We start from the raw sequence: 12,335 nt of genomic DNA on the forward strand, positions 1-12,335 counted from the left end.
GGTCATGCATGAGTGAACTTGACATGCAAATGAGGAAAATAGAATGTATGCAATTGTTAGAACAAAAGAGCATGCTAAATGCAGATGTGTGGTAATGTAGTGATTTATGCAAATGCAATGCACGAATATGATAAACGACAAATGCGAGAATGATATGTCCATTGTGATGCCATGAAGAGATGCATGATGCAATCAATGAATATGCTAGAGTAAGTTTTCCATGGAGGGATGTATAATGAAATCAAGGAAAATGCCAGAGTGAATTTGCTATGTGCCCCACTAATTCAGGAACCTAATGGAAAGGATCCAAAAGTCCACTTCTAGCGATAATTCCCAAGGGTGGTTTCATGTAACTTTACTGGCTTCTAGAGATATCATCCTCTTAGGTAATACATTATGGTGATAGGGACTATCAGCGACAATGCATCACCAAAAGAGGAAAACTCTAGATGAGGCTTCACTATCATCAAGCGAGTCGGAGACTCAGCATGACCACAGATCAACCTCCACTCCTTATGGCTCACATAGACCCGGGCATAGGGCCTAATGTGTGTGTGAGGTGTAGGTGCCATGTGTGCGTAGAAAAAAATATTTCTAACTATGAATGTAATCAATAGACAAACACACACCAAACACAATAACATAGTAAAGGTTATATACAAATATGGACAAAACAAAAGATATAAGGGAAAAGGGAACATAAATGACGAAGAAGTCATGATAAAAAAACATTGCACACTGACTGAATGGCCTAACTCTCTAACAGTCCCCAGTGGAGTTGCCAACTGTCGTGACCTGCCCTCCGGTGGGGGGGCGCGAAAAGGCCTCTCGGTCATGCCAAGGGTGCGTCTTCCGTTGAAGGAAAATGCGTGGAGTCGCCACCAACGTTTATTTGAGGAAAACGTTAGAAAAACCCAAAAGACGATGGCCTGCATATTTTTGAAATGGGGGCTTGGGAGTTGTTTACGCACGGGGAAGGTGATGAGGACACAACTAAGGGCAAGGACCATGAAGCACTTGAAGGGCCTATGACTAGAGGCATACTTAAAAGGGCCCAACACAGTGATGAGGACACAACTAAGGGCAAGGACCATGAAGCACTTGAAGGGCCCATGACCAGAGGCATACTTAAAAGGGCCCAACACAGTGATGAGGAAACAACTAAGGGCAAGGACCATGAAGCACTTGAAGGGCCCATGACCAGAGGCAGACTTAAACAGGCCCAACACGTCACAGAGACAAGGCTGGTTATTTGTATAGCTTCCATTGATGATGATTGAAGGCCCATGTTTCCATTATTTTTATTTTTATTTTATTATTTAATTATTGCAATTAAATAAATAATTTGGTGGTTGTGGCTGAAACGTATGCCTTTTCAGCTACACCAATTTATTTCGTTTTTAGGATTTGGTGAACTATATATATTTTCGTCAAAATGAATGAAGCACTTTTGGCATTCTTTTCAAATACGTGAGAAAGCTTCTCTCAGGGTTCCTGTTGAACCAAATTCTGACTTATCAAGGTTGATTCCTTGTGGCGTCACCGTGACTTATCTTCCATCTCTGGAAGTGGTGTCCCTCTCCGTCAACAATCCTGTGTCAAACGTTCCGCCCCGTAAGATTCACGTCAGAAGGTATTAGCACCCCACGTGCCCGTCACACGGAACGGCAGCCTCTAATCTAGTGTGCAAGACATGACTTCAACATTATGTATTTTCCCTTTTTATGCTTTTTTATGTATTTTTTCTTTTTATGTTTTTCTTGCCTTTTTATGTTTTTTACTATTTTGTTGTCGACAAGGGTGTTTCCCTCGCTCTTATGTATTCCCCAATTGTGATGAGGAAATCAGACCTACGTAGTTATTTAAGAACTGAACGTTGGTTAAGTTGTTTTTATCTTTTTTGAAAGATTGATTTTAGTTGCGAATAAAATTCGTTTAAGGCGTTGGACCTTGAAACGATCTTTTGATTTTTTTGAAAAGAGGAGAGAGTCGTTAAGACGTTGGACCTTGAAACGATCTTCTCAAATTTGACAGGCGAGAATCGTTAAGGCATTGGACCTTGAACGTTCTCTTGACTTTTGAAAGGAGAGAATCGTTAAGGTGTTGGACCTTGAAATGATCTCTTGATTTTTTTGATGAAATGAAGAAGTTTATGAGTTGGTTTTTATTTGGTTTTGGCTCATTAATCTTCAATCCTTTTATAAGATAACTTGCGGCGTTATTGACCAGTCAAAACTTATTTAAACAATGATTAAGTGAGATTACAACACAAACGATCGGTTGAAATTCATTTAAATGGTGATTAAGTGAGATTACAACACAAATGATTGGTTGAATTTTATTTAAACGGTGATTAAGCGAGATGACGGTATGAATGATTGGTCAAAACTCGCTTAAAATGAAGAAAAGGAATACCGAAAGTAGACGAGATGAAGATGAAAACATAGAAAGCAAGAATGGACCCCTAAGGGTCCATAGAATGAATTCAAAGCTTCGAAATCGAAAACTAACCAGTCGAAGGACGAAGAACGTTCACAGATTTGGTTACAGAAATGTTACGGAAGCGTTAAGGAAGCGCCTCGGCCTTGATTTTCTTCTTCTTTCTCCTTTTTTTCACTAATTTTAAGTGAAATATGCTTTCCCAGGGTGTTGACCATTTTCCTTCAGCCTCTCACGCCCTTTTATAGCCAAAATAGGGGAGGAGTTTGTCGCCCAACTCGCCCAGGCGAGTTGGTGGCTTAAGCCTGAAGTAACATGCTCACCCAGGCGAGCTGGTTGCTTCATGTAGAAGCTTCCTGATGGGCCTAGATGGGCCCAAGGCTGAAAAACACCCCCTAAATTGATTAGTTCACCCCCATTTTGAGTTTATGGCTTATTTCCTTCCGAAACATCGCAAAATATTACGAATTGCGCGGCAATTGGCTCTAAGCACCTCAATGTGACCAACAAAGACCTGCATGTCGATAAATAATTGTCCCTGAACCAAATTAGGGTATGACATTGGGCATTGTAGAAGTGTGAACCCCCCCCCCCATCACTTATCCGGACTCTTGAAACCCCAAACCGGGCAAATATGTTTTTTTTCAAGAATTTGATGACTATCTTGGCATCATTCTTGGAAGCAACTACACCCTCCACCCATTTGGAGACATAATCCACAGCCACCAATATATACTCGTTCCCATAAGACGATGGAAGATGGCCCACAAAGTCGATCCCCCAGCAGTCAAAAACCTCCACTTCAATTATATTTTGAAGAGGCATCTCATTTTTTAGGGATATGCCTCCATTCTGCTGGCATTGGTCACAGTGTAGCACATGATCATGAGCATCTTTAAAAATAGAGGGCTAGAAGAACCCAGCTTGCAAAACCTTCGCAGCCGTCTTATTCCCACTATAATGACCTCCATAGGGAGAATTATGATAGTGCCACATTATACTCCTGGCCTTTTCTCTAGTTACACACCTCCTCAACAAATTTCCCGCTCCAATCTTGAAAAGATGAGGATCACCCCAAACATAAAAGCGTGCATCATGAAGGAATTTTTTTTCTCTGATGCCAATTTAGATCCTTGGGAATGATCCCCGTTGCCTTGTAATTGGAAAAATCTGCAAACCATGGTTTCTCATTCACAACTAGTAGTGACTCATCAGGGAATTCATCACAGATTTCCAGCTCCTCCTGGGTGACTTCTTCATTAATCAACCTTGATAAGTGTGGTCAACCACTAAGTTCTCTGACCCTTTCCTGTCTTTAATCACGAGGTTGAACTCTTGGAGTAGGATAACCCATCTAATGAGCCTTGGTATGGAGTTTGCCTCTGTGAGAAGGTATTTTATGGCTACATGATCAATGAACATAACCACTCGAGAGCCCACCAGATAGGATCTGAATTTTTCTAATGCATACACAATGGCAAGCAACTTTTTTTTTATGGTCAAATAATTCAATTGTGCACCATTCAGGACCTTGCTGGCATAGTATATGGAATGAAATACTTTATCCTTTCTTTGCCCCAAAACTGCACCAACTACATAATTACTTGCATCATACATCAACTCAAATTCCTTATTCCAATCAGGAGTTGTAATCACTGGAGCTATCATCAACCTGTCCTTCAAAGTTTGAAAGGCTGCCAAACACTCTTCATCAAACTTAAACACGACATCTTTATTAAGTAAATTACTCAATGGCTTTTCAATCTTGGAGAAGTCCTTGATGAAACGCCTGAAGAAACCAGTGTGTCCAAGAAAACTCATGATGCCTTTTACATTGACTGGTGGAGGCAGCTTTTCAATAACATCAATTTTGGCCTTGTCCACCTCAATACCTCTAGCAAAAATTTTATGCCCCAACATAATTCCTTCTTGGACCATGAAATGACATTTCTCCCAATTCAATACTAAATTTGTCTCCTCACAGTACTTCAACACTAGCTCTAAATTGGTCAGACAACAATCAAAGGATGGACCAAACACTGAAAAATCATCTATGAACACTTTGATGCATTTCTCCACCATGTTAGCGAATATGGCTAGCATATGCCTCTAAAAGGTAGCTGGAGCATTGCATAGTTCAAATGGCATCCTTCTATAGGCAAAGACACCAAATGGGCATGTAAATGCAATCTTCTCTTAGTCCTTGGGATGTATAGCAATCTGATTGTATCTAGAATATTCATCCAAGAAATAATAGAAAGACTGGCTTGCTAACCTCTCAAGCATCTGATCTATGAATGGTAGAGGGAAGTGATCCTTCCTGATGGCATCATTCAGCTTCCGATAATCTATGCACATTCTCCATCCTGTGACAGTTCGGGTTAGAATGAGGTCATTTTTCTCATTTCTCACCACAATCTTCCCACCCTTCTTGGGAACCACATGCACTGGACTCACCCAACACTATCTGAGATAAGATAGATGAGCCCTGCTTCCAGGAGTTTAAGGACTTCCTTGCGCACCTCTTCTTTCATCAAAGGATTAAGCCTTCTTTGCAGTTGTCTCACTAGCTTATAATCAGCCTCCATAATAATTTTATGCATGCAATAAGAAGGGCTAATTCCCTTGAAGTCCGAAAAGTGCCACCCAATGGCTGCCATGTGCTTTTTGAGCACTTCGACCAACCTAGACTCTTCATCAGAAGATAAATCATTGCTAATCACCATAGGTTTCGTGCCGTTCTCTTCCAAGAACACATACTTCAAGTGGGTTGGTAGAACCTTCAAGTCCACTTTATGCTTCTTCGTTGTTCCATCCTTCTTCATCTCTTCAAAAGCATACTCCCCTGAAGGGATCTCCTTCGGTCTATCTAAGTCCTTCAGGCAAGCCCTGAGATCTTTTTCCTCCTCCTTGGTTAGACAACCAATAGCATTCATTAATGTCCTTGAAGCAAGTTTTGTTGTTGCTGGGATGCTTGATAGCTTCAAATAAGTTGAAGGTCAGCTTTTGGTCCTCCACACTCATTTCCAGATTGTCATTGCCCATATCAACTACACACTTAGCCTTCAGCATAAATGGACAGCCCAGAATCAACGGGATGTCAAAATCCTCCTCAATATCCATAATCTCAAAATCCACTAGAATATGAATTGACGGACTTTGACTAGAATGTCTTCAACTACACCATAAGGCCTCGTGATAGAGTAGCCTGCTAGTTGAAGTGTCATCTTGGTGGGAGCAATCCTCAAGTTTCTTATCCGTCGGCACATAGAGAGAGACATTAGATTAATGCTCGCCCCCAAATCAATGAGAGCCTTTCCCACTGATACAATCGCTATAGAGCAAGGAATGGTCACACTTCCAAGATCCTTGAATTTTTGTGGTAGGATTCTCTTAATAATGGCACTATAGTCCCTTCTACCACTATGCTCTCATTATTGATGTATTTCCCTTTCTTGGTGAGGAGGTCCTTCAGCAATTTAGTGTACAAGTGCATCTCTTGCATGGCTTCCCCGAAGGGAATTGATATTTCTAGCTTCTTGAAAATGTCAAGGAATCAAGCAAAGTATCGCTATTTTTTCCTTCTTTGAAGGCACGAGAAGATAAGGGGCTTCCTTCACCAGCATGGTGGATGATTCTCTCCTATTCTCCCTCACCAATTGACTTTTGGTCTTAGGTTCAAAGACCACCTCCTCGCTCTTTTTCCTCTCATCTTTTTCTTTTTCTCTCTTCTCATTTTTTTCTTCACTCATCATATTTTTGTCTTTATTCCTTTCCCCCTTACTCTACTCTTTTTCTCCCTCACTTTCTACTTCTCCCTTAGTTTTCTCTTCCTTCTTCTCCACTCTCTCCCTCCCTTGACTCTTAGTGACAACTGTTTTACACTCCTCTTTTGGCTTTTTCTCAGTATTTGCCACAAAATTGCCTGTGGACTTTTCAGCTAGTTGCTTGGCTAGTTGGCCCACTTAAACTTCTAAATTTTTAATTGATGACTCCATGCTTTTATGGTTAGACATGAATACCTGCATAAATTAAGTCAATTTATCCTCTAGCTTAGTGGTTCTCTCGCACAAGTTAGGCCCTTGATTAGGAGGTCGATTGGATGGACCTCCTTGATCCTTGTTGAACTGATTCCCAAGATGGGACCTCCAGCCTTGGCCTTGATTATGAGAGAAGTTTCCCCCTTGTATGGTATCTTTTGGGACTCCCTCTATTTTCACCATGTTACATATTTCAATGTAGGTGGCTAGGTGAGCATAGGGGTCTTCACTCGGTAGGCCATGGAAGAGGTTGTCGTGCAATACTAGTAAAGAATTAAGGTTTGGAGGAGTTGGAGTAGTCCTCAAGGGTCACCCTTGGCGGTCTGTCTTCTGCCATGATCGTTGCCTCAAAGGTAGACACCATGGGCTCTTCCAAGTTAACTGGAAATGAAGAAGATGATTCAAAGGATGGGATTCCTCAATCACCTTGGTCAACTGACCCCTCATGTAGCTCTCTTCTTCTTCTAGTTATGTTGTTCTTTCTACAGTCTGTTTCAATCTCCAAGTTTAGTGGAGCTAAGTCCTCCGTTGGAGTTTTACCTTGTATACAAGAATCAAGATACTACAAAGCAATTAACCAGGACAAAGGATTAAATTAATAATAAGAATGGAATTAAAGAATCAAAGAATAAAAAATAATTTCTTCAAGATTGAAATATGCAACAATTAAGTATAAAAAGCAAAATCCCTGAAACGGTGCCAAAAACTTGTTAACTCATTGGCAAGTATACCAATTCGTCCAAGTAGTATTCTAAAATGGTAAGATTGAGTATCATTTCTACAAGGATTTTGTTTGTACTCAAGATGGTGTATATCCAATTTTTGTGCAATTAATGAATGGATTTAAGAATTGCGATTCGAGTCATTTTGTTTGTAAATGAGATGTTTATATGATCTAGACTAAGACTGAGCAAGGAAAACAAACACTGGGAATGACGAAGAACTGTGAATGCAAGAGTTGATTATGCTGGGGGCTTCCTACCAAAACTTCTCTTGACGTAAGATAGTTAATTTTTCTCTGTCTAATAGTACTCTAGTTATCACCTACATCTATTGAAGTACTCTAATTGTGATTCCTCACATGAGAGAGCCTAATTCCCCTAATTCCTTTCTTAATCCCTCAAGAATTAAATTAGTTGAACTGCATGACTAAGAAAGATGTATAAATAGGCTAAACCACCTCACACTATCTCTAGCAATGAAGCATTTTAGATGTTCTTTCAAGTTCTAAGGATTAATCACATTTTCCAATGCCTAAACCCTAACATAGCATATAAATGGGTGATCAAACCAAATACATGAAAATAAGCACAAAAAGAGACAATGAAACTAGTAATAATATTAAATATCATTACATCAAGAGAGTTTGGTGGAAATCTCTCCAACAATGGGTTGTTTAGCCTCTGATTGTCATGAAAGGCTTAACTATACAAAAAGGGTGAAAATATGAAGAGAAATGGAATGGAGATGAATAAGTGGATAAGGAATGACTCTCAATGGTTATTTTCTTCTTCTTCTCCCTCGAGCTCTAGTGTTTTGTATTATCTCCCACTCGAATATCCCCTCTTTTTCTTCTTTTTTTCACTTAAAAACCATCTTAAGCTGAGATTTTGTGATTCTGCGTTAAGCGCATCTGTGCGCTAAGCGCGAGTAAGTGATTGGACACTAATGGCGCAACATGCACTAAGCATGCAACGTGTGCTAAGCGCCCCTTTGCATGACTTCATACTCTCCAAGCTTCTTCTTCACGCTAAGTAGGGGTCTTCTCACTAAGCGACTAGAGCTCGCTCAGTGAGCCTGGCGCGCTAAGCGCGAATCCTTATGCTTCAACTTCTCTTCCAATCCCTTGTCTGTGTTTCTACAAAATAAAAACCACCAAACACATTATAATTTTAATAGTTTAGGCATCTACTGCACCAAAAAACTTAGAGGATTCTAAAATTCCAATTATTTACACCGAAAGAAGCAATAAAATAAGAGAATATTGATAATCCTTATATGTTTTAATTACAAAATATACTTATGCACATCAGTTATCAACATACTAGGAAAAACCAAGTCATGCTAAAATGGAAAAGGAGAAAATAATATTGATGAACCTTACTATCAAAAGACTCTTACCAATAGAAAAAAGGGGGAAAAAGAGAGCAAAAAATGGCTTACCACACTGTAAAGGAGAAGCACCAAAAGAAGTGACGACTTCAATTTTCCTAAGATGAAAAGCACCCAAATGAAAAAAGAAATGATGCTTGCCACTGCCAGAAGAGGTATCCATAACCACCTTCTCCTTTAAATTCACCATTGTCATAAGCACCACCAAAGTCATACAACGATGACAAAAAATTGTCTCTTCCTCCTAACCCATCATCACCGTCATCATTGAAGAAGCTTTATCTAATAAACAACATCAACTCAAGCCTCTGATTGAGATACATAGCATATATCCTTAGATAAGTGGAGTGATCCCATATGCTAGAGTGAGCCTCGTCTCTAAAATTGGCAGGGATCCTTGCTTGTCTTCCCTAATCCCTTGGACACGACAAAATAGGAACAACCTCTTTCTCGTGCGCTCTTGGGTCTGCTGCTTCGGTAGAAGTTTTAAAGAAGAAAAAAATCAAAAACTTTAGGAAGTAAAAAAAGTGTAAAAAAATCAAAGAAGAACAACTCACCTTATTCGTGTGCTCTTGTCTTTGCTGCTCATAAGGACCTTGTGTCTTTTTGTGCATTCCTATCTCTGCCACTCTTGTAGTAATTGAAAATAAACAAAACAGAGAAACTTAAGAAAAGAAATCAATAACCCCAATTAAAGCAGAAATCAAAGATCCTCGTAGTCGTTGTCCCTCTTGAAGAATTCTTTTGCGAGGTCAAATCTCGACTACAAAAGGCGACGCGACCGAAAGGGGTCACAGGAGCGGGAGTAGATGACAAAGGAAAGGGCGTTGAAAAGGATGGTAAGCGCCAATGACAACACAACAAAGAGAGTGAGTATTGACGAAGAAGTTTGGGAATGGAAAGAGAGGGCAAAGCCAAAAGGAGAGAACCAAAGGAAGATTCTCATGAAGAAGAAGAACATATCAAAGAAGCTTTTTGTAGAAGATTTCTTGAGAGGGAGGTCGTACAAATATATGTTCTTGCTCATCAGTCTTATCCTATAAGAAGCCCAAAATGATAAGATTACACATAAAATTTAAAGTCAAAATTTTAATTGGTATCTTCTATCTTATCCGAAAGAGAACTTACAATATATAAATATATCAATTTTTATATATTTTTTTAAAATAAAAAAGGAACATATTTCTCAACTTTTCAGCTTATGCATGTCAGAACAATAATTCAAGTGTATTCTTACAAACATGTTAGCAAAAGTTGTTTCGTGTACGCACAACTTCATGTCCATCTAAAACAAATAATAGTAACCATTAAAAATAAAATTTAAATAAAAAAGAAGCAAAACAGAGAATGGACATTAAAAAGTAGAATTGGACAGACACTAATAATTGAATAGGGAAAAAAGTCTTGAAAGAAACTTGGGAAGTGTATTTATATATAGAAGCATAAACTACATGATCATACATATTTTTTTTATCCTCGTTAAGCATGACAACTTGTTCATCAAATAATGTCTGCATTTCATTCACATGATAATTGAGCTCATTAAACAAAAGCACATTACCGTACATATCAAAATATTCATCAAGAATCAATTGTATTGACTTAAACTCCTTCAAAGATCTCCTATTTGATAACATTAACTTCTCAATCTCAATCAAGCAAAGTTTTTTCATTGTATCATCTTCAATAAATATATCTAAAAACACAAAAATTATATATTTATTTTTTAAAAAAAGCATAATACTTTTAAAGTTAAAAAAATTTACCTGGTAAGTTCAATTCCTTCCTTTTGTCATATAAGATACCATTAGAAGATAAATTCAAGTTTCTTCCCAAACAACTGAAGGATTAACCATAGAATTCGATAAAAGTAAACTCACAAATAGTCTTCTAAGATAATGGTCAAAAGAAAAATTAAAAGTTTCCTTGATACCATCAATAAATTTTTATCAACACTTAAAAGTCCAAGAGCTATGCATGCGTCACAAAATGTACCATATATTTTTCCTTGAACAATCCTCAAATCATCAAATGAAATGGACCTAACTTGAACATGAAGCGGACCTAACTTGAAAATGAAGCAACATCCTTAAATAATACAATTCACCAGATCCAAGTGGAATAAAATTCAACCTTCCAATTGCGAGATCATTTTTCCTTGCACGCCATTCTTGTAAGTCAAAATTTAATACAAAATATTCAAGATATTGTAGATAAGTCAATTTTCGAGCTTCTAGATAGTTATCATTGGTGTTCATCCAAGAAAGAAACAAAGTCATGTTTTCATAGTTTCTAGTAGGAACATAATCATTTTTTCTTGATCTCCAAAACAAACAACTTGATCATCAGGCAAATGAAAGTTCAACTTTTGAACAACATGCCATCTCATATGTATATCAAATGCAAAAATATGCCACATTGATTCACATGTTGACTAATACCTGAAAGAAATAAAAAATAAATAAATCTTAGTTTATAATTGAAAAATATAAGTAACAAAATTAAATAATATAAATTATCTACAATCATAATACTACTTGATTTCATCAATGGAGTTTTGTATCTTGTCAGAAGTTTCATCATTTGACAACGACATAGTAACTCTATCAACACCTTTGTTGATATATTTGAATAAATACTTGATGAAGTTACTTTTGTGGCAATATTCAATATTAATGTGAGATTGATACTTCATGAATAACATTGGATTGTATGGAACAATGCATCTATTATCCAATTTAACATCTTTACATGTTATATGTAAACTTGTGTCTCTCCTTCTATAAATTGCAAACCCATCATCATTAAGTGATGCACTTAAATTGTATTTTTTTTAGGAAAGAACTTGGAACATTTGACATCATTCATACATGGTGAATTTTTTTTTGTTGATTCTACATGGAACATGAATCATAAAAGTTGAAACAGCTTTAAACCACTTTGGATACTTGTCAGGATCAAGAAACTAAGCACATATAACATAATCAACCTTTTCCATTGAATCAATTTTATCTTGGGAATGTAAAAATAACAAAATATGTGCATGAAGTAAACCTCTTTTCTGAAATTCAATAGAATACATAACAAAAAAAAATCACATCAATAAAAGCATAAAATTTTAAAAAAAGTTATAGAGAAATAATAATAATAATAATAGTTAATAAAAAATACTACTTGCAATAACATTTCCAAAGAATTTCAAGTTTTTAAAGTCATTCATTATACTTTGCAATTTGATGTGAAATAATTCACATAAGATATCAGGACAACCAAATGCATTCAATCCTTTTGAATCAATGTATCTTTGAATTTCTGGTCATTTGGGGTTGCACATAATTGTCAAGAAAAGATCTAAACAACCAAATCTTGAGCATATAGACATTGAATCTTGACAATTGTTGAACATATAACGAAATTCACCAACAAAGGAAGAAGGTAACACCACCCTAAAACCAACAAAAATTACATCAACATCACCACAATGAACAACTTCTTGTATTTCAGACAAAAATTCTTTTGTAATAGTTTTTTGATGTTGTCTAATAAATGATAACCTTTAAATTTCAATCATGGAATAGGAATCCACAATAAATTGTTGAAACAACATACATTCCCTACACAAAAAAGTTCTTTCATTCAACCTATCTTGTATCCTATGCAGTATAAAGTCTCTCAATGAAATACGTTTCCTTCTACCAATTCTTCTTTGATCACAATTAGGATGAAATGACATATTTTCTTGAA

Source organism: Glycine soja, chromosome 11 (assembly GCF_004193775.1).
Source record: "Glycine soja cultivar W05 chromosome 11, ASM419377v2, whole genome shotgun sequence".
NCBI lineage: Eukaryota > Viridiplantae > Streptophyta > Magnoliopsida > Fabales > Fabaceae > Glycine > Glycine soja.